The sequence below is a fragment of the Borostomias antarcticus genome (assembly GCF_949987555.1).
Source record: "Borostomias antarcticus genome assembly, chromosome: 24".
NCBI lineage: Eukaryota > Metazoa > Chordata > Actinopteri > Stomiiformes > Stomiidae > Borostomias > Borostomias antarcticus.
The window spans coordinates 1,019,174-1,040,000 of record NC_140257.1 but is presented as its reverse complement, the minus strand read 5'-3'; the positions used below and the strand labels follow the sequence as shown (position 1 = coordinate 1,040,000).

Genomic DNA, 20,827 nt, shown 5'->3' with positions numbered 1-20,827 from the left:
GCGATGACATCCAATAGTTAACATGGGTTTGGAACCGTAAGTGAAATGGAAAGTGTCCGTTACCTTTTCTTTCAGCAATGTCTCTCAACCCTGGATACGACCTAGCAACCAAACAATGAGCCTAGCAACCCAAACTAGCTATTCCATAGCCTACTGTACCCATATATCTATGACTGTAGCTACCTGATATTGCTAGATAGCAATGAGAGAAGTGTAGGCTACTGCATATTTGCTGGGCAACATATAAATCGTCCAGCTGTCAAATATGTATGATAGCCAGACACCTGATTGTCCTCAACTCGAAAAGTATTGTTTTCATGTTGTGGTATATCACTGTCAGTCGTATCTTACGTTCATTGTGAGTTGATTTGCGAGGACGGGAGGTGTCGTATCATTATGTGAAGCAACAGGGTATTAGAATCCAGCAATGGCCTCTTCACACTGTGATATATTTGGATGCCGTATATACTGTAAATGATAAACGAGGCGGAGACCGTTTTCCATACGTCTGGCTTCTTTTACTGCAACTCAGACTGACGTTATAAAATCATATCTGGCTACTACAAAGAATGTGCCTAACAGTGATAGGCTAATGTTATAACACCAAGTGAAAAAAACAGTTTTTGATTTGGGGACAGTGAGGTGTCTGGCTATCATAAAGAGTTTGTTGGCAAATAGATTTGACAACTGGACAATGGATGCATTGCACAGCAAATATGCAGTATCCAACACTTAGTTCATGGCTAGCTAGCAATGGTACAGCAGGCTGTGGGATGAGCTCAATGGTACAGCAGGCTGTGGGATGAGCTCAATGGTACAGCAGGCTATGGGATGAGCTCAATGGTACAGCAGGCTGTGGGATGAGCTCAATGGTACAGCAGGCTATGGGATGAGCTCAATGGTACAGCAGGCTATGGGATGAGCTCAATGGTACAGCAGGCTATGGGATGAGCTCAATGGTACAGCAGGCTGTGGGATGAGCTCAATGGTACAGCAGGCTGTGGGATGAGCTCAATGGTACAGCAGGCTATGGGATGAGCTCAATGGTACAGCAGGCTGTGGGATGAGCTCAATGGTACAGCAGGCTGTGGGATGAGCTCAATGGTACAGCAGGCTATGGGATGAGCTCAATGGTACAGCAGGCTATGGGATGAGCTCATTTGGGTTGCTGTCAAAGCCGGCGCATTAATTTAGATCGGTAATTAAACTTCAGCCGAACTACGTGTGCTTATACACGGTTTTAATGCACGTCTGTTGGCCAATCAGAAAAGAGTATTAACCCATCTCTCCCTCCCCCTCTCTCTCTCTCTCTCTCTCTGCCTCTCTCCCCTTCCCCCCTCTCTGTCTCTCTCTCTCTCTCTCTCTCTCTCTCTCTCTGTGTTATAGTGGTCTCTTGTGATATTAGGTTGTTTTCCTCTGAAGGCTCCTGCCGGCTTCCCATGGTTAGGATGATGTTTATGACTGGCGGGATGCTGATGGAGTCTAGGGAACAGTCGGCTGTGTGTGTGTGTGTGTGGGGGGGGGGAGGGTGCCCGTGTGTGTGTGTGTGTGTGTGTGGGGGTGTGTGTGTGTGTGTGGGGGGGGGGGGGGGGGGGGTGCCCGTGTGTGTGGGGGTGTGTGTGCATGTGTGTTCATCTGTGTGTGTGTGTGTGTGTGCTCAGCAGCAGCAGCTCCAGGCGCAGCAGCACCTGTCTCACGGCCACACCCTGCCCATCCCCCTCACCCCCCACCCCTCCGGCCTGCTCTCCTCCGCCCTGGTCCAGCAGCCCTAACCCTAACCCCCCAGGGAGGACAAGACGCTCCGACACGACAGCAACGAACACCAGAGAGGTACGGAGATACTGAACACAGTCACTAACACCAGAGAGCTACTGAACACAGTCACTAACACCAGAGAGATACTGAACACAGTCACTAACACAAGAGAGTTACTGAACACAGTCACTAACACCAGAGAGATACTGAACACAGTCACTAACACCAGAGAGATACTGAACACAGTCACTAACACCAGATAGTTACTGAACACAGTCACTAACACCAGAGAGATACTGAACACAGTCACTAACACCAGAGAGATACTGAACACAGTCACTAACACCAGAGAGTTACTGAACACAGTCACTAACACAAGAGAGTTACTGAACACAGTCACTAACACCAGAGAGATACAGCAGTCAGTAACACCAGAGAGTTACTGAACACAGTCACTAACACCAGAGAGTTACTGAACACAGTCACTAACACCAGAGAGATACTGAACACAGTCACTAACACCAGAGAGCTACTGAACACAGTCACTAACACCAGAGAGATACTGAACACAGTCACTAACACCAGAGAGATACTGAACACAGTCACTAACACCAGAGAGCTACAGCACAGTCACTAACACCAGAGAGATACTGAACACAGTCACTAACACCAGAGAGATACTGAACACAGTCACTAACACCAGAGAGTTACAGCACAGTCACTAACACCAGAGAGATACTGAACACAGTCACTAACACCAGAGAGATACTGAACACAGTCACTAACACCAGAGAGCTACAGCACAGTCACTAACACCAGAGAGATACTGAACACAGTCACTAACACAAGAGAGTTACTGAACACAGTCACTAACACCAGAGATGTACGGAGATACTGAACACAGTCACTAACACCAGAGAGGTACGGAGATACTGAACACAGTCACTTACACCAGAGAGATACTGAACACAGTCACTAACACCAGAGAGATACTGAACACAGTCACTAACACCAGAGAGATACTGAACACAGTCACTTACACCAGAGAGATACTGAACACAGTCACTAACACCAGAGAGATACTGAACACAGTCACTAACACCAGAGAGTTACTGAACACAGTCACTAACACCAGAGAGATACTGAACACAGTCACTTACACCAGAGAGATACTGAACACAGTCACTAACACCAGAGAGATACTGAACACAGATGCTGCTCACTGTTTTTTACAGAACCACTGAATGATTGTGGAAGAAGAAGAAGAAGAAGAAATAACTCGTAGGTGCCCAGTAAACATGGCGTCGCCCAACAACAGGGGTTAAATTGGGCTGGGACTATCCAGGGCTAAGCCCGGCACATAGGTTCCCAAACGTCATCAGCCGGAGCTCCACCCCGGCACATCTATCATCAACATTTCATTTATTTTTCATATTTTTTCTCTGTCTTTATTGTTAAAAGAATGCAGCCATTTCATGTTCACCATTAAAATAAATCACAATTCATTTTACTGTCAACTTTTTTTTTCAAGTGTAGAATGATGTTGCGACATCACTCTCACTGGCCTGGGTTCTCTTCACTCTCACTGGCCTGGGTTCTCTTCACTCTCACTGGCCTGGGTTCTCTTCACTCTCACTGGCCTGGGTTCTCTTCACTCTCACTGGCCTGGGTTCTCTTCACTCTCACTGGCCTGGGTTCTCTTCACTCTCACTGGCCTGGGTTCTCTTCACTCTCACTGGCCTGGGTTCTCTTCACTCTCACTGGCCTGGGTTCTCTTCACTCTCACTGGCCTGGGTTCTCTTCACTCTCACTGGCCTGGCCTGGGTCCTCTTCACTCTCACTGGCCTGGGTTCTCTTCACTCTCACTATCCTGGGTTCTCTTCACTCTCACTGGCCTGGGTTCTCTTCACTCTCACTGGCCTGGCCTGGGTCCTCTTCACTCTCACTGGCCTGGGTTCTCTTCACTCTCACTGGCCTGGCCTGGGTCCTCTTCACTCTCACTGGCCTGGGTCCTCTTCACTCTCACTGGCCTGGGTTCTCTTCACTCTCACTGGCCTGGCCTGGGTTCTCTTCACTCTCACTGGCCTGGGTTCTCTTCACTCTCACTGGCCTGGGTTCTCTTCACTCTCACTATCCTGGGTTCTCTTCACTCTCACTGGCCTGGGTTCTCTTCACTCTCACTGGCCTGGCCTGGGTTCTCTTCACTCTCACTATCCTGGGTTCTCTTCACTCTCACTATCCTGGGTTCTCTTCACTCTCACTGGCCTGGGTTCTCTTCACTCTCACTGGCCTGGGTTCTCTTCACTCTCACTGGCCTGGGTTCTCTTCACTCTCACTATCCTGGGTTCTCTTCACTCTCACTGGCCTGGGTTCTCTTCACTCTCACTGGCCTGGGTTCTCTTCACTCTCACTGGCCTGGGTTCTCTTCACTCTCACTATCCTGGGTTCTCTTCACTCTCACTGGCCTGGGTTCTCTTCACTCTCACTATCCTGGGTTCTCTTCACTCTCACTGGCCTGGGTTCTCTTCACTCTCACTGGCCTGGGTTCTCTTCACTCTCACTATCCTGGGTTCTCTTCACTCTCACTATCCTGGGTTCTCTTCACTCTCACTTGCCTGGGTTCTCTTCACTCTCACTATCCTGGGTTCTCTTCACTCTCACTGGCCTGGGTTCTCTTCACTCTCACTGGCCTGGGTTCTCTTCACTCTCACTGGCCTGGGTTCTCTTCACTCTCACTGGCCTGGGTTCTCTTCACTCTCACTGGCCTGGGTTCTCTTCACTCTCACTGGCCTGGCCTGGGTTCTCTTCACTCTCACTGGCCTGGGTTCTCTTCACTCTCACTGGCCTGGGTTCTCTTCACTCTCACTGGCCTGGGTTCTCTTCACTCTCACTATCCTGGGTTCTCTTCACTCTCACTGGCCTGGCCTGGGTTCTCTTCACTCTCACTGGCCTGGGTTCTCTTCACTCTCACTATCCTGGGTTCTCTTCACTCCCACTATCCTGGGTTCTCTTCACTCTCACTGGCCTGGGTTCTCTTCACTCTCACTGGCCTGGGTTCTCTTCACTCTCACTGGCCTGGCCTGAGGCCTGGCCTGGGTTCTCTTCACTCTCACTGGCCTGGATACTCTTCACTACAAACAAGGACGCTATTAAGATCATTTGAATATTAGAAAAAATATGTGACCGCCGCTGGTAATTTGGTCCTCAACTAGGCATTTTCATTTTTCAGTTTTTTACAGATTATGAAAGTGCAGATTGTAAGCTTTCAAATGAGGTCTCATACATTGAAATCTGAACATATTTGAAGAAGATATTCTTATTTGAATGCTAGTTCTGCCAAATCAACTTAGCTGAGAAATCCCCCTCCAAAGTTCTCCAACATTTTCACACTTCTGACTGCCAGGTAATGGGCGTGAACAATAGCCTGGTAACCGCACCCCCAGCCACTCCCCCACTGGACGATCTGTCATTATCTGTCAGAGTGGCTGTCAACTTGGGGTATTACCTGAGAGTGGCAGCCAAGTGGGGTGCTCTCTCACTGATGACCCCACACTCTTTGAGTCAGTATTAATCTTGTGTTGTGAATGCAGTTAAGAACATTATCTGTCAGAGTGGCTGTCAACTTGGGGTATTACCTGAGTGGCAGCCAAGTGGGGTGCTCTCTCACTGATGACCCCACACTCTTTGATTCAGTATTAATCTTGTGTTGTGAATGCAGTTAAGAACAATATAAGATGAAGTTCAAATTTAACGTTCTTTATTGTCACATACATGATATAAAGTACAAGCATAAGTAGTTAAGTGTACAAAAAAAGGCAACAGTCTAAGTGTTAAAGTGTACAGTCAGTTGTCTGTTTTATAGACAAGGTGCATAGTGTTCATTGTGATCAAGTGTACAACAAAGTAATAACAGTCCCCAGCTCAATACTCAAGGTAATAACAACAGTACTCAGCTCAGTATTCAATATTCTAACAATGCAGTCTGTGCAAGTGTGGGCAAGTCTGTGCAAGAGAACAAGCAGCGCTTCAGTATACAAACAGGAAAACAGGAAAGGCTGTGGCCTTTCTCCTGCAGTGCTGTCCGTCCTGATGATCTGCAGTGAATCTACAAGCGGACAGTCTTGTTCTGAGCTGCTGTGGAGTTTGGCGGGGGACATGTGACGTCTCGTCCCTCATCAGAACAGAACTCTCTGATCTTGTCAAAGAGATACGTCTGTCTGGCCATGTCCAGTCCGGGTGGGGCTTGCACAAGAAGACCTTCTCTGGGGGGCAGGACATCAGGCTTGCGCCGGTGCCGGTGCATCACAGTGTTCTCTGGCCACAACCATGCCAGGTCTCTCAGCATCAAAACTGCAATAGAATAGAAGGAGGAAAATACATTAAACTATTGCCCACAGTACTGGCACTCCATATAGATAAAATAGTACCAGAATGTGTTGATTAAATAGACTAGCTAATGCATGATAGGATGAACGTATTCTCACCTGTTGTGCAAAATCAAAGCTGTAGTGCATAGTGATCTTCTTGCTGGCTGGTATGAAGGGAGCTGCAAATCCTCACCTTTTTGCTCATCCTGTAACCAAAACAAAAAACAAAGGTGTCAGACTACCATAGCTCTCATGCTCTCTCATTCTGTTTCTCTCTATAATATAGCTACCTAGCTCGATATTAGCTGCCACGCTGGCTAGTTTAGGAACAAAGGGCTAGCTCAGCTAACTAGCATGTTAGCTAACGTTAGCTAGCTAGCCTTTGTTATGCTAGCTAGACTTAGTCACTTGTTTAGAAAGGAGCTTCTGCTAAACGACTAACGTTAATGTAATATAAACAGCACAGATAGTATAAAGATCAGCTTACCCCAAAGCAAAGCAGAATGCTTGGCGGTGGTGTGAATCTGCTACGTCGTTCGCGTTCGCTTGGTAGCAACTGGCTTTGCTGATACAGTCATCTCTGTATCACAGGTCATCAAGAATACAACTCCGTGTACGAACGAGTCCTGCTCTGCTGGAGTTTTAGCTGCTCTTAAAACTCTTTCCATGTCCTGGATGCCATCCCCGTCTTCTCTTTAGCAAAAGCTGTAGCATCCATGGTAAACTTGGAACTGAATGTAAACAAAGCCGGCGTGTTGGGGAAGGGTGGGGGGCGGAGAACCCGGAAGCAATAGCCAATGAAACCAAATCATGCTAATCGATCTGCCCGCCCCCAAGCCCGGCTCGAAATCAGCTAAAAACGAGCTTAGTTTGCAGACTAATTAAACGTATTTCGTGAACCTAAAACTGTTGTCTGTTATAGTAAGTAGGTTCTTCACAACTTCAACTTTGGTAATACACCAAAAAACAAAAAACGAAAAAAAACGTTTTTTTATATATTTTGCCCTCTAGCGCATTTCGGGGTTTGCCGAGTTGCGGACCAAATCACCAGCCGCTGTCACATATTTGTAATAAAGGCAAATAGGCTGAATAATGTATATTTAGCTTCACGTTTCCCTCCAAGTTGTAATATATTGGATTTTGTTTTGCTCTTTTGTTGTTATATCTTTTTTTTCATGTTTCATGTTTTTAATATATTAAAAGTATTATTTTTCTATAAAACAAATTGTTATGTGTGACCATATTATTTATGTTTGAAATATTTTCAATAATAAACAATAATCACAATAATAAATATATTAAAAATCTGAAGGTACCCCATAAAGAGCTGAACATTTTGATAGTTGAATGGTTTCTGTAGCTCAAAGTATGAAGGAGGCTGAAGGTTTCAAAACTCCCCCATTGACTTCCATTCATAAAATGTTGCAAAAGCTGAATATTTTAAAAAGTATTAAAAATCTGAAAGAAGTCCCGTAATTTCCTTAAAGAACTGAACATTTTGATATGAGAATGGTTTATGTAGCTCAAAGTATGAAACAGTTAAGCCGCGGCGAAAAACGTACGGAAGAAGAAAAATAATAAAGAATTGGATAACAATGCTTTCAGCATTCACACTAATAAAGAACAAGCACCAAAACACCAGCTAAACTCCTCAAGGTCTAAGCTAGAATTGGGTAGAACAGACTATACTTTTACTGAGATGCCAAGTATAATTGTTTATGTACAAAGCAAAATGTACGTCGGCAATGGGAAAATAAAACTGTGGCAAGCACCCCCTAGTGGTGGGCTCTGGTCCATGTGTGACAGATGAACTAAGTAATTAACTAACTAGCGGACACTTAGCCTCATGAGACCATCCTGGTCTAGCGAGCTCCCTTTCAGTTTCTCTCCACAGATCAGTCTGGCATTCCCCCTATCTCAGACGATGTCAGTGGGCGGCAGTACTTGCCTTGACAGACAACTCCTTCAGCCAATCAATGTAAAAAATAAAATAAAAACCTTGCCAAATCCAGTTGGAAGAATGACCAAAACATTTTTCCCTCTGAGAAACTCTGAGTGCTGCTAGTGCATACTCTTGTTCTTGTTTAATTGTTGTTATTGAGTAACTCTTTTTCTGCAATACTGCACTTATGCCTGTGTTTATTCTACTAACGTTAACGTTACTGCTCGTTGCTTCAGGAGACTGTTATCAGCGGCCTGTATTTCATTTTCAAGGGCTGATGCACATAAAACCACAGATCCCATGGCAGTGCAGTTGTTAACACATCTCTGTCCATTTAAAGCCTCTAAAGTGTGTGTGTGTGTGTGTGTGTGTGTGTGTGGTGTGGGTGCCTGTGAGTGCATGGGTCTTTAATTATGACCGCTGTCTAATAGTGATTGTCTAGTGTGTCATAGTAGTAAATTGTCTGAGCATGAAACGTTTTTAACAGAATATATTTCATGTATAACAGGTGTATTTTCTTTCTTTTTCTTTTGTTCTCTTTCTTTCTTTCTTTCTTTCTTTCTTTCTTTCTTTCTTTCTTTCTTTCTTTCTTTCTTTCTCTCTACCTATTTCGATCTCTCTCTCTCTCTCTCTGATTCCTCAGACAGAGACTCTGTCAAGGTAAGACATTTTGTTCTGTTTTGCATTTACAGTATGTTGTCAGCACCCACAAACTGCCCAACAGTTTGTCTACTGTAGTCTCTTGCTGTTCCTGTTAACCAACTCCATCTCATTATATTTGCTCCCAGACGGCCAAGCACGTCCCTGATAGTGTTCAGATGAGGTGGTCAGTTGATCCATGATTAGCTCAGTGTGCCGTTGGTGTAACCCAGCTGTGTAGCTGCATGTGTAAACGCTGACTGTCAGTGACCACAGAGTCCTGATACCTCAATGTTTGTCTCGTTGCCTCATGTCCTCATCGCCTCTCCTCAGCTCATTTCCCTGTTTCCTTGGAGGGATCAAAAGGAAGGGAGAGAGGGAAGGAGGGGAGGAAGAGTGAGAAGGAAGGAAACAACATGCTGTTCAGCGTTTACAATAATTACTCTCCTGAGCGCAGTCAAACATTAGGACTGTTGAATACGCAATGAGCAGATTAGCATTTATTTCACCATCTGAGCCTTCCTAGTGAGCTTATTATAACACATACATAAACACCGACACAGGTTGTACACACACACACATACACACACTTACAAACAGCTACACGCTCACACACAGACAGTCAGATTAGGAGCAGCCATGTTCTACAGTATATTGGGTTGGTGAGGAGAGGATGGGGGAGGAATGTGTAATATGTTATCTCATGCCCCCTGTGAAGACCTATCCTCCTCCTCCACACACACACACACACACACACACACACACACACACACACACACACACAGACCTATCCTCCTCCACACACACACACATACACACACAGACCTATCCTCCTCCACACACACACACACATACACAGACCTATCCTCCTCCACACACACACACACACACACACACACACACACACACACACACACACACACACAGACCTATCCTCCTCCACACACACACACACACACACACACACACAGACCTATCCTCCTCCACACACACACACACACACACACACACACACACACACACACACACACACACACACACACACACACAGACCTATCCTCCTCCACACACACACACACACACACACACACACACAGACCTATCCTCCTCCACACACACACACACACACACACACACACACAGACCTATCCTCCTCCACACACACACACACACACACACACACACACACACACACACACACACACACAGACCTATCCTCCTCCACACACACACACACACACACACACACACACACACACACACACACACACACACACACACACACACAGACCTATCCTCCTCCACACACGCTGGTGGCTCTGTGATGTGTATGGGGTGTGAAAAGTGCCATTTTGGTTGCTTGTTCAAAGCTTACTTACAACGTGTATGTATGTGTGTGTGTATGTGTGTATGTATATACATACACACACACATACAGACATACACACACGTTCGCGTTAACCAGCACAGCTCACTACAAAACATGCGCACATGCGCGGTAGTTCGATCGCGCTTTAAATGAATGGGGGAGCTCACGTGACCGAATGACTGTTTGCGTTGTGAGTTGTGAGCTCAGTGGTGCGTGTGTGTATGTATGTATGTGTGTGTGTGTGTGTGTATGTATGAGATCGAACATAGCCTACATACATACATACATACATACACACATACATACACGTTCGTTCCAACCAGCGCAGCTGTATGTGAAACTGCTTGCGCAAGAGCGGTAGCCACTGTACTTCCGCGTGACGTAACCGAATGTGTTGCCGCTGTTTTCACTCTTGAGAAGTGCGTGTATGTGTGTGTGTGTGTGTGTGTGTGTGTGTGCGTGTGTCTATGTTTCGACTCGCTTAATGAATGACTTCGATACATCGCTTCAGTGAATGAAGACGACTATGGTAAATATAGCACTAAAAATATTAATATCTGCGTGGTTAGATGACAAGACCATGCTTTGTGGGTAGATCGTATGCCAAATCAATTTGTTTTTTTGTTTAGATGGGGGAGAGCCGGGTGAAAAGTTGCGCGGGACAAAAGTCGCGTTCCCATTTTCTCCAGAATGACTGGACCTGCAAATATGTGGTTTTACATGCCTGCACATATTACCGTGTACGAGCTCCCTTCGAATTTTGGGCGTGATCGCAGCATATTTGACAGAGATATCGATGGAAAAACACTTTTGCCCCATATAAGTAAAATCATGGTCTCATAAGCATTTTTCGATTGTAAAATTGTGTTCACTAGTTTTAGTTTGCAAACATATGCAATTTTCTTAGCATATCTACTGGCTACATGATAACATAGCTTTCAAGTTTCGTGCAAGCAAGTCGTGCCTGCAAGCCAGGGAGAAATGACAGGAGACCGTGGCGGGACAAATGTCGCATCCCGTAGAGTGACAGAAGTCGCATTCTGATGGCTTAGAACCAGAGGGGTGCGCGAGTGACATTTGGGCAGAATGAACAGGTGAAATTAAAGCTCTCGAAGAGATCTTTCTAATGCTATTGGTCAGCTTTGTATGCAGTTTTAATGTGAAAGATACTGTTACGGCTCCGCCTCCGCCTGGGCGCTCTCTAGCTCCCACCACCGTTCCCGCAGCGCGCGCGCCACGGCCTTCCACTTCAGCGCGCGCTCTGCGCGCCCTCCGACGTGATCACCCCGCACACCTGAACACGGTTCCGCTAACCAGCTCCGAGGGCACGGCCCTGCTGCCACTACTCATCCAATCACCTCCCCTATAAGAACCCGGTCTTCCCAACGTTCTTCCCTAAGATTCGTTGTGATTACGGTTTGTTTGCTGCTCTTTTCCTGGACTGACACACGGCTTCCCCGACCCATTCTCCGCGGACCTCGACCACGGCTTGGATTACGTTTTCTGGACATTGTTTGTTGATCGATTGACCCCTGAACTTGACTACCCTTTGCCTTGCCGTCTGTACCTCCGCTTTGTATTAAACCGCCCTCTGGGCTTGGAACTGTCCGTCTGTGTCCGTGGTCCTGCGTTTGGGTCAGCTAGCCAACCAGCCCCCTTACAGATGCATCTTAAATGCAGTCAAGACAAATTATTTTGCTTCTTAACTTTTGTCAAACCCCCTGGTTCCAGTCAATTGGATTATATAGGCTACTTTCATTTACAATGACGTTACCTTATGAACACAAAACGAATGTATTATTAGACATAATATCATAATAATATATAGCCTTCAACGACCTCCTGAGCTGCCTGCCTGATAGTCTCAGGGCTAAAGAGACCGCGTGTCGTTTTCCTCACCCTAACTCTTGGCATGCTGTCAATTAAAGAAAATACATTGTAGGCCTAAATAAACATGGTTTTAGGCTATTTTGTTTATGTAGGCCTATAGGTTAAGCTATTTGTGTTCATAAGGTAACGTCATTGTAAACGAAAGTAGCCTATATAATCCAATTGACTGGAACCAGGGGGTTTGACAAAAGTTAAGAGGCAAAATAATTTGTCTTGACTGCATTTAAGATGTATCTTTCACATTAAAACTGCATACAAAGCTGACCAATAGCATTAGAAAGATCTCTTCGAGAGCTTTAATTTCACCTGTTCATTCTGCCCAAATGTCACTCGCGCACCCCTCTGGTTCTAAGCCATCAGAATGCGACTTCTGTCCCTCTACGGGATGCGACTTTTGTCCCGCCACGGTCTCCTGTCATTTCTCCCTGGCTTGCAGGCACGACTTGCTCGCACGAAACTTGAAAGCTATGTTATCATGTAGCCAGTAGATATGCTAAGAAAATTGCATATGTTTGCAAACTAAAACAAGTGAACACAATTTTACAATCGAAAAATGCTTATGAGACCATGATTTTACTTATATGGGGCAAAAGTGTTTTTCCATCGATATCTCTGTCAAATATGCTGCGATCGCGCCCAAAATTTGAAGGGAGCTCGTACACGGTAATATGTGCAGGCATGTATAACCACGTATTTGCAGGTCCAGTCATTCTGGAGAAAATGGGAACGCGACTTTTGTCCCGCGCAACTTTTCATCCGGCTCTCCCCCATCTAAACAAAAAAACTAATTGATTTGGCATACGATCTACCCACAAAGCATGGTCTTGTCATCTAACCACGCAGATATTAATATTTTTAGTGCTATATTTACCATAGTCGTCTTCATTCTCTGAAGCGATGTATCGAAGTCATTCATTAAGCGAGTCGAAACATAGACACGCACACACACACGCACACCCACACACACATACATACACGCACTTCTCAAGAGTGAAAACAGCGGCAACACATTCGGTTACGTCACGCGGAAGTACGGTGGCTACCGCGCTTGCGCAAGCAGTTTCACATACAGCTGCGCTGGTTGGAACGAACGTGTATGTATGTGTGTATGTATGTATGTATGTATGTAGGCTATGTTCGATCTCATACATACACACACACACACACACAACATACATACATACACACACGCACCACTGAGCTCACAACTCACAACGCAAACAGTCATTCGGTCACGTGAGCTCCCCCATTCATTTAAAGCGCGATCGAACTACCGCGCATGTGCGCATGTTTTGTAGTGAGCTGTGCTGGTAAACGCGAACGTGTGTGTATGTCTGTATGTGTGTGTGTATGTATATACATACACACATACGCACACACATACATACACGTTGTAAGTAAGCTTTGAACAAGCAACCAAAATGGCACTTTTCACACCCCATAGATGTGGAGCGATTAGCACTAGGTCTGTGTGTGTGTGTGTGTGTGTGTGTGTGTGTATGTGTGTGTGTGTGTGTGTGTGCATGCATGCTTGCATGTGTCATGAGGTGCCAGTATTCAGAAATCTGTTCTGTGGCCATGAGGAAAGGGATCAAGATGATACATGTATTTCATTAGAGCACCACAAAGAAACACACGCACACACAATCTCTCTCTCTCTCTCGCTCTCTCACACACACACACACACACACACACACATACACACACACACACACACACACAAACTCTCTCTCTCTCTCTCTCTCTCTCTCTCTCTCTCTCTCTCTCTCACACACACACACACACAGACACACACTCATACGCTGAGCTGCTCTCTGACACTGCGGCCGGCACTCACTCTTCATAAAAGCCAATAAGACCCATGTCGTTGGTCTCCAGTTGCCCTGGCAACAGTCCACAGGGTACGGCGTGTGTGAAATGCATGAACATCTGTGACTTAATGTCCTCAGTGCCGCCTCACACTCACATATATGTGTGTGTGTGTGTGTGTGTGTGTGTGCCTGTGTAATCAGTTCTATCCTCCCTTGTCGCAGCTGTTAACATCAAACATCTTTATACAGACCTGATAAACACTATTTGTGTTTTTTCAGAACTTTCATGTTTGCTGTTCTAGAATCAGAATTAGATTCATTCTGGCCAGGTAGGTTTTCACACATACCTGAACTGAAGGCAAATGCCCTTTTGAAAGTTACTTTTTTTTCTTTTTTTCTTTACCAGTGTAGGCCTACTGTATGTGGCCCATGGTGACATCGATCGATTCTCGAATAAAAGAGTGTAATAATAATGCCCCAAAATCCGTGCCCCTCCCCTTCCTCTCTTCCGTTGTCAACGGTAAACGTTGTGCCCGAGATGACAGCTAACCAGCCAGGTAACTAACACATAAACCAAACGAGTGTGTTTGCCACCTAAGCCTCAGTAGCAAAACTATAACTTGCATTTATTTGTCTCTGTTGTGAAGTAAGTCTCATACAGCGCCAAACAGCTGAGCATAAATTAGCCGACTGCCCACCTGCCTAACAAGCTAGACGCTAGGATTTAAATGGATTTAACGTAATGATGACCACCACACCACCAATGTCGTTCGAATTTGTTGTTGGTAGAGCATGTGAAGCTGTCAGTATACTAAAGCAACTCTGTCAGCCCCCCCCCCCCCGCTGTCAACATCTCGCCGTGCACGGTGGCCTAATTATTTTTTTACTGAGCACCTGCCCCCCAAAATGTCTGTGCACGCCACTGTAGACAACAATACATAAGGTGCCAGAACAAGAAAGGACAGTGCAAAATACAATAGCACAACATTGTCTAGACATCTGTTCTAGACATCTGTTCTAGACATCTGTTCTAGGCATCTGTTCTAGACATCTGTTCTAGACATCTGTTCTAGACATCTGTTCTAGACATCTGTTCTAGACATCTGTTCTAGGCATCTGTTCTAGGCATCTGTTCTAGACATCTGTTCTAGACATCTGCTCTAGACATCTGTTCTAGACATCTGTTCTAGGCATCTGTTCTAGGCATCTGTTCTAGACATCTGTTCTAGGCATCTGTTCTAGACATCTGTTCTAGACATCTGTTCTAGACATCTGTTCTAGACATCTATTTCAGGCATCTGTTCTAGACATCTGTTCTAGACATCTGGAGCCGGTTGCACCAGTCGTTACTAAGTCGTGACTAGGCGTAGTCATAGCCAGTGTTGCCAAGTCTCACACATTGGCCGTGAGACACGCGTATTTCAACTAGTTCACACTCTCACACGCCACACTTGTCATGCAGACTAATGAATCCACAAAATGTTTTGCGGGACTTTTAGTTTGAAATTCCTTTGAGATAGTTTCTGCTCGCGTGTTGGTTGCTGCATGCCTATTGGTTGTTGTGTTGGTGTGCAGCATGGAGCATGCTAGAAGCATGCTACATTTATCTTGCATACTTAACATCTTTTTGTGGTGTAGTATGTACTAAATAGCATGTAGTAGGCGAGTTGCAGTATGTACTATATAGTATGTAGTATGGACATTCGGACACGCCCCAAGCTCCTTGGTAAGGGCTGGGTAAGGGCGATCAACTTCCTTTGGCTGGATTGGCTATTTGGATCCTGACGTCACAGTCATACGACAACTATTTTTAAGTAACTAGTTAGTAGTTATTAGTTAAGACAATGCCCAAATTGCAGCTATTCGTGTACAGGGAGAAGAGTAGAGGGGAAAGAACACAGCCTTGGGGGGAGGAGCCTGTGCTGATGGACCTGGAGTCTGAGACGTGCTTGCCCAGCTTCACATGCTGCTTCCTGTCAGACAGGAAGTCTGTGATCCACCTGCAGGTAGAGTCCGGCACGTGCATCTAGGAGAGTCCGCCCTCCAGAGTGGGTGGGAGGATGGTGTTGAAAGCAGAGCTGAAGTCCACAAACAGGATCCTGGCGTAGGTGCCTGCGGACTCCAGGTGCTGGAGAATGAAATGGAGGGCCATGTTAACTGCATCGTCCACTGACCTGTTGGCTCTGTAGGTGAACTGCAGAGGGTCCAGGAGAGCCTGTGATGGATCTGAGATGCCGCAGAACAAGGCGCTCAAAAACCTTCATTGCTACAGAGGACAGGGCGTCATTGAAACCAGTGATCCTGGCTTTCTTGGGGACGGGGATGATGGTGGAGGTCTTGAAGCAGGCTGGTACATGGCATGTCTCTAGTGAGGTGTTGAAGATGTCAGTGTACACTGGGGACATTACACTGGTGCATTACAGTGTGTAGTTATGTGGTGATCATTACAGTGTGTAGTTATGTGGTGATCATTACAGTGTGTAGTTATGTGGTGATCATTACAGTGTGTAGTTATGTGGTGATCATTACAGTGTGTAGTTATGTGGTGATCATTACAGCGTGTAGTTATGTGGTGATCATTACAGTGTGTAGTTATGTGGTGATCATTACAGTGTGTAGTTATGTGTAGGGCTCGGATAAATTATTATTTTGGTAATCGACTAATCTAACGATTATTTTTTCGATAAGTCATTTGTTCCAGTCATGCCTTGAATCTCTGCTTTCTGTAGGCACTGCTCCTCTTCCGGCCTCTCGCTAGAGTATTTGTTCAATAATTCACTTAATTGAATTGAATTGAAACCTTTTAACCATTAAATGCAATATAAATTATCATTTTTTTCTATTTTCAGTCATGATATTTGATATTTATCATGATATTTATTGAAGCATAATCATTTATTGTGCTCTGAGATAACCTGTGCTACAATCTGCTTTTGTTTACTTGGACTAAAAATAGGGAAAGATAAAAACAGAAAAATGTATTAAATATCTAAGGTATGCTAGAGTATTCCTTCTATAATTCACTGTGATGCACTGTTCTCTCTACAATTACTTATGATAGTCTACCTACATATTTTCAGCTTATGTAGCCTACATATTTAGTTGTATAAAAACGACCAAAAATTCTGTGAAGTGTCGCCCTGTAAATATTGCATAGCGATGCCTCGTCATTGTATGATAATTCCATATTACTGTACCAACGTTACTGTACATAGGAGTTGGTGGAATGAGAGTTAACGCAGCCCCACTCCAGGATTCCAAGTCGCAGCGCTATCGTCAAAATTAGAAACCCAGTATAAAACTGACACAACGCCGCTAGATTTGAAAACCGGAATTGTTTAGAGGACACTTAAGTAAGCTAAATTGTTATCACCAAACGTTGTCTGGTTGTATACCTTTACAGTTTTTGTGACGTTGTAGCCTGAGTGGGTGTTAACGTAGCCCCTTCCTAGCGTTCTCTAGGAGGCACTAAGGACTAAGCACTAGGAGGCTACACTTCACTAACGTAGCCTACATGGCTGTCTCCCGGCATTCAAACCAGAGTTGACTTTCAAGGAGTGTAACTAGTCTGTATGATATCTGGCTAAATAAAATTAATAATACACAAGACCAGACCATAATAATACATAACTAAAAGGCCTATGTATGCGTTACGATATGTTAGCTGGTTAGCTACCCGTCTATGCTGCTGTAACGTTACTCTCTGCAGCTGTCTTGGAATGGACACTCATCTGCAGAGCTACTGAGACATATAACAACGTAGCCTACTACCTGCAGCCTGTAGTACGGGACATAAACTAAGCTAGTAATGTTTGAAAGATAAAGAGGCATATAACTAAACTCACCCGTCCTCCGAAGAAATAGTCCCCGTATGTTTCCTGTTCCAGTGCTCCCGCATTGTGCTGGTGCTGATATCCAACTGGTTTTTACATAGTTTGCATCGCACCGTCTCTTGTTTTCACTGAAGTACTCCCACACTATTGATACCTTAGGTCGCACCTTTTTCTCCACGTCTTCACCCTCATTTTCTGTCTATTCGGCATTAACGTTATAGTGGAGGAACCAACCCTCAAAAAGAGCCTTACTTTTTGAGATACCCCTCCCCGAGGTAGAACAAAACAGGACACTGTTTTTTCACATCTTTAATATGTCCCCTTTCATGAAATGGATTGTCCCAAGTTTTACTTTTACTGCAAAAGTCATGAAATTCATCCATGAAGTGACTTACCCCATAGGCCAAAAAAGTGCAAAAAACGCCTAACCTGAAAGAGGGAAATCCAAGATAATCCTTTGTCATTTTCTACCAGATGGTTGTTTTTACATCATACTTGCACAGATGGTCTACAGGTAGTGTCCCTACATCCCAAAGCAACCAGGGTGCCAATATTTGGTTCTATTTTGAATCAGCAGCCTCCTATATAAGGCCTTATTATAGGCGGAAATAGCAAAAAGTTATTTTGTATGAGGAACATTCACTTTTAATCCTGGTCATATTCTTTATCAGGGATAGAACAAAACCTGACCTTATTTTTTCATAACTTTGACTTATCCCCTTCATAAGATGAATGATGAGACTTTTTACTTGTTTTGAAAAAGCCATGCAATTCTTCAATAAAGTGATTCACCACATTTGCAAAAAAAGAGCCAAATACTCCAGGCCTGCCCCGAAAAAGAGGTTCCAAGGTAATCCTGCATCATTTCCCATCTACTGGTTGGATTTACTTTATATTTCCACAGATTGTCTACAGGTAGAACCCCAACACCCCAAACCAACCAAAGTGTCACAACATTATTAGCCAATTGCACAACTCCAGTACTTCCTGAAATTATTGAGACATTATTGACATGCTTCTCAATTTCCTGTCCTATACTATTGGATGAAGTGATCTGTGCCATTCTTGAAAAATCATGAATCAAGTGCTTATTCTCAGTTTCATTTATTTAGTTACTTTTTGTGATATTTAGAAATCAACAAGCTATTTGAGCAGTGGGGAAGGGACTGAATAATTACTTGTCAAATTGTTTTCCAGGAGGGTGAATCAGTCACTAGCATTAGGACAGTCTATGGAAGTGCAGGAGCAATATTCTGTGCAGTGCAATCCCACAGACAGACACTGGCACTTGTTTAATTGTTTTAATTGCAATCTGTATCATTGCAATAGAGATGGGTGAGATCTCTCACAGCTTTCGGTGCAGGCTCCTTTTTGAAAAGGACTGGCTGTAGTGATACATCATCTTTTAGTATCAAACCTTTGTGTGGGAATACTTACACCCAAGACAAGCCCAAAAGGACGCTGCGATGCAAACTATACAAACACGAGTGAGCATTGTGTAGCATCAGTTAGAATCGTGTACTTTTGAACTTGTCACATTAGAACTGACTTCATTGACGCATAAATTTCACGTCGACGAATCGTCCTAGCCCTAGTTATGTGGTGATCATTACAGTGTGTAGTTATGTGGTGATCATTACAGTGTGTAGTTATGTGGTGATCATTACAGCGTGTAGTTATGTGGTGATCATTACAGTGTGTAGTTATGTGGTGATCATTACAGTGTGTAGTTATGTGGTGATCATTACAGCGTGTAGTTATGTGGTGATCATTACAGCGTGTAGTTATGTGGTGATCATTACAGCGTGTAGTTATGTGGTGATCATTACAGCGTGTAGTTATGTGGTGAGTGTTACAATTGCCTGGCTCAAGACAAGGTAGCAAAAAGGGAGACCGCACATGGAGAACAATAATAATATTTGATCAATAACAGAAATCTAAGCTAATAGTTATCATTATAAATGGCATCTGTCTATGTGCAGTGCAGTATGAACTGTGTAATGAGAATGCACAGAAAATAACAAAATAGCAAAGTAACAAAATGAGCTGCTGGAAGGCGAGGAAGAGAGCACTCAATGGCACCAGCCAGCTCTTATAGCTCCATGGAACCATCAGGAGAATTACCCACACCTGGTGGCTTACCTGGGAGAGAGAGAACCAGGCCAGGGAAGCCTGGCTTGTGCGTGGCTGGCTTGTTTCTGTTCAGGACTGGTAGGACAGAAGCTAGTCATGCCACTGAAATAGCTGTGAATTGAAATGACATTAAATAATGTCTGATAAATTAAGATAGGACTTGTCGCCTGAACACATCAGTTCCAATGCTTCTAATGCTAATCCAGCACAATAAGAGCGGGATAGCCAGTTAGCTCTTGAGCTCACAACAACTAGCAGCAGCTTCCATAACATTATTGGTAGTGGTCAGTGGCTAAAGCAGTTACCCTGATGATAACATAAAGTCATCCCCACTGAGTCTTGAACCCCGTTCTCCCGGGTGGGAGTCCAATGCTCTGACCACTACTCTACTTGTGCAGTGGAGCTCGGCGGGTTGGTTTTGGTGTCCTTCTACCAGTCCCTAGTGTGAGTTGGGGTTAGAATATGGGTTGGGGTTGGGACAGGATCTGACTTATAAGGCAAGGGTTACAGGTTGGAGTGAAAGAATGAACATTTTGAGGTTTGGGGTATAGTCCCATAAAGTCATCCCCACCGGATCTTGAACCCCAGAGTGCAATGCTCTCACCACTACTCTACTTGTACAGTAGATTTTGGTGTCCTACTTGATTTTGGTGTGCTGGGACTACTGCCTCTCAACAGAGAAATGCAGTCCAACATTGTCCGGAGTGACGGAGTAAGGAAGGGAGGGAGTGATAACCGGACAAACACTATACTAGGTGCGCTGGCTTACAGCCACAAGCAAAAACAGGGCCACACCGGCCAAAAAGGGGAACAGCGCCACACACAGGTCCACAATGGGAACATAACATGAGCATTACAGTATACTGTAGTTATGTGTTGAGCATTACAGTATACTGTAGTTATGTGTTGAGCATTACAGTATACTGTAGTTATGTGTTGAGCATTACAGTATAGTTTAGTGTTGATCATTACAGTATAGTTAAGTGGTGATCATTACAGTATAGTTAAGTGTTGATCATTACAGTATAGTTATGTGTTGATCATTACAGTATAGTTAAGTGTTGATCATTACAGTATAGTTAAGTGTT

At 44.5% G+C, this 20,827-nt stretch overlaps 1 pseudogene across 1 annotated transcript in view; it reads left to right on the top strand.

The window, feature by feature from the left end:
• Window positions 1–20,827, top strand: part of LOC311325205 (transducin-like enhancer protein 4) — a 117,454-nt pseudogene that overhangs the window by 2,489 nt on the left and 94,138 nt on the right. The window contains exons 2-4 of the transcript in view: window positions 1,662–1,830; window positions 8,044–8,062; window positions 8,708–8,724. The product of the transcript in view is annotated as a transducin-like enhancer protein 4 (transcript). The remainder of the gene's footprint in view (window positions 1–1,661; window positions 1,831–8,043; window positions 8,063–8,707; window positions 8,725–20,827) is intronic.